Raw genomic sequence first — 3,950 nt, forward strand, 5'->3', positions numbered from 1 at the left:
TATGTGTATATATATATGTATATATACATGTGTGTATATATATATATATGCATATATATGTATATATATATGTATGTATATATACATATGTATATATATATATGTATATATATATGTATATAGGTATGTATATATATACATACATATATATATACATTTATATATATATATATATATATATATATATATATATATATATATATATATATATATATATATATGTATGTATATATATATATATATATACATATATATATATACATACATATATATATACATATATATGCATATATATATATATATATACACACAAGTATATATATACATATATATATATACACATACACACACACACACACATATATATATATACACACACTGGCAGATATTAGGTGAGTATATGAGTATATATATAACTGAAGCATTGTTGTCCAGACAGATATTGTCCTTGTTGCTAATGCTTACCTGCTTTTCATGTAAGGGATTTTCATTCCACTTTGCCTTCAAAAGCACAGAGTCAGCAGAAAATTTGTTGACTGGGAAATGACAACAACTTTCACTGTTTATACGTCACTGGTTTTTACATGTGAAGTGTGTAGAATGTGAATATTTACACAGACATATATGCATACGAACACACACACACACACATATATGTATATATACATGGTAGGCATTGTAGTTTTCATCTTCCAAATTCACTTCTAAGACATTTATCTACTTAGGATTACAGAGGATCTCACTTGACAAAGATATTATGCAATAAGACTGAACCACATGGTTAACACATACATATACATATGCATACATACATAAATGTATATGATACTCTGTGTTTATGTTGAAGTAACTTTAAGAAAACAGAACATTTACTGAAAGCTCAATACTGAAAGTAGAGCAAAATTTACCACAAGATTTGCTTTGTCTGGGTTTTATTCAACCAATAAAGAAAATTTTCATTCCAATATTTATATAAGAAAGAGGATGAAAAGCTTCTTTAAATAGGAGGAACATTGCTCAGGTGGTGAACTACAATAGTTGATATTCCAAGTAGGAGATTTTATTTTATGGATAGTAGAAATTGATAAAAAAGTTCAAATGTCAGATAATCAACTTCAGAGATAAGTGAAGGTAAGACAGAAGGAAGTAAGAAATGATAAAGAAAGAATAAAGAAAAAAAGAGAATGACATAGAGGCAATAAAGTTCAACAACCATTCAAGTGTGAAACAGGAATGCTAAGGAATTAGATCTATGGAAATAAACTAGTTAAACTATAAGGCTGGAAACATTTTATATAAAGAAGCTTGTCATCTTTCTCTACAGAAACATCGGGAAGAAAAAAAAATTCAGTTTGAATAACTGTCAAGCAAAATTTACAGTCCCAGACATAACAAACTCCATAATATATATTTACATAAATATTGATGCATACATGCACACATACATACATCTATGTATATATTGTATACACAATCACACATGTGTGTGTGTGAGAATATATACACAATTATGTATATTTATATCTATCTATCTCTCTATATATATGCAGATACATATCCATTTCTATCTATCTAGATTTAATAACAGTTTGGCTCAGCTCCATGTTATTTAAAATTTTGTTGGTGAAGAACATGTCCACATCATCAGATGTATAGAGATTTAGATATGTACATATATAGACACACATATGCATACATAAATCTTTCTATCAAACTATCTGTTTGTCTCTCTCTCTCTCTCTCTCTCTCTCTCTCTCTATATATATATATATATATATATATATATATATATATATATATATATATATATATATATATATATATACACACACACACACACACAGAGACAATCATTGTTATAGTATATCTACATTTCATGCTTGCGTGGATTGACAGGTCAACTGTTGCACAGTGATCATTATTAGCACTTGTTACTTATCTCCTTAAATAAGCTTCAATCTCTTGAGATCAGTTTTCATCACATCCCATGTTTTCCTCTTCTGCATGATCCTTTTGCTGTATTAGCATTTCTTCACTTATATCTCTACATGCATCACATTTCTGTACCATCACAATACTTTTGATTCCTTCTTTACACAATCTATTTCTCAGCATAATTTGTGTTCTGTTTCTTATGGCATAAGCCTTACATATCCATGAAAGCGTAATTACTTCATTGCCTTGTAGTCCTCCATAATCAGTCCTCATGTTTTGCTAACAAGCAACAATACATTTTTTTACGCAAGCATATGCCATTCACCGGGAGAGAGAATCCTTTTTGTTGCCAGCAGAGGCAATAAATCTCAGAACTATGAACACACAACACAATGAAAGCTGAAATAAATTTCTCAGGAACAAACAAGTATAAGGGATTTAGAAAGAACTCAATAGAAAAGAAAAAAAAAACCCCAAAAACATTACCTACTTTGTGTAAAGAATTTAGAAAGATCTTGATAGAAAAGCTAATTAAATCTAAAATATACTTAAATCTAATCTTTCTTAATCATATTAAAATATATATAGACAGACAGCAAAGTATCTTGGGTTGATGTATGTGTATTTCTAATAGAAATACATTGAGGCCAAAAATATACTACTTTCATCACTGGTTGATGAGCATAGGCTGATATTTAAATTGAATATTGTTCAAAATATGTACAGTGTGAAGAAAGAAAGCTGGAAAAATAAGATGAACCATAAGTGCTTCTTATTCAGTCACAATCTGTTTGTGTTGTTGCTAATATCTTTATAGAGAGAACTCAAATCACAAATATTGGCAGTAAAACAAGATCAACCTACATGAGGAGTATGATGAAATTAATGCTGCAATAAAATTCTCAGAATAAAAAGAAATATTTCATGCACAAAGGAGTTAAAGAAAAAAAGTCTCAAATGTAAATGACATAAAAATATGATTAATAGTCTTGAACTAGTCTTTTTCATGGAGCTCTCTCTAAATACTTTACATATGAAATGCTTCTTGTTCTTCAGTACTAATTTTAATGTACTCATTATGTAAGTTGACTTTGACTAGTTTTGCAGTCAATTTTGTGACAACATAAGTTCATTCCGTAAAAGGCATCTACAATACAGACTGATTATGAAAAATCAGAAACACTTTTTGTTGATCCTGTTACTTTCAGGTTTCCTCTTCCATACTGAGGATATTTTGAACTATATGCAATTTGAGCATCAGTCTGCACTCTGAACTTGATGATGATAGTAGCATATTTCTGATTTTGCCAATATGTTTCTATTAAAAAAGTAATGTGCTTAAGGTCTTTTCCTTTTAATACCGGGTTATACATATTTTAATATGTATTACAATGCACCTATTTTAGAGTGCTACTTAGACTTTAGTATAAGATATTTAATACAGATAACCAGAAAGGAGACACATACACATTGCACAAGATGCACTATAATTAGTTATAATGAAGCATTATTCACTAAAAGTGCTCAAAAAATAATTTATATAATTATGATTTATCAGGAGAGGCAATAAAAAACTATTTAACAAATATATGTATGTATGTTTGTCTGTATGTAAAACACACACATATGCAAGCACACACACGAATGTGTGTACTGTCATGCAGTCACATATAAAATCTTTGTTACTAGTTTTAATGTTAGTGTGAATAATCCCTATCAATATTGGCATGTATGATCATGTTTATACTTCCATTGTGTATTTTTTTTACATTTCAAAGCCCATGTGTCATTGTTCTTGTGTAATTAATATCTATCTGACTTCATATTATGTGTGTGTGTGTGTATGTGTGTGTGTGTGTGTGTGAATATATCTGTGTAAATGTGTGTGTGTGTATATATATATATATATATATATGTACATACATACATTGATACACCTCTCCCATATATGTATGTACGCATGTATATATATATATATATATGTATGTATATATAAATGTGTGTGTGTGTATATA

Source organism: Octopus bimaculoides, chromosome 1 (assembly GCF_001194135.2).
Source record: "Octopus bimaculoides isolate UCB-OBI-ISO-001 chromosome 1, ASM119413v2, whole genome shotgun sequence".
NCBI lineage: Eukaryota > Metazoa > Mollusca > Cephalopoda > Octopoda > Octopodidae > Octopus > Octopus bimaculoides.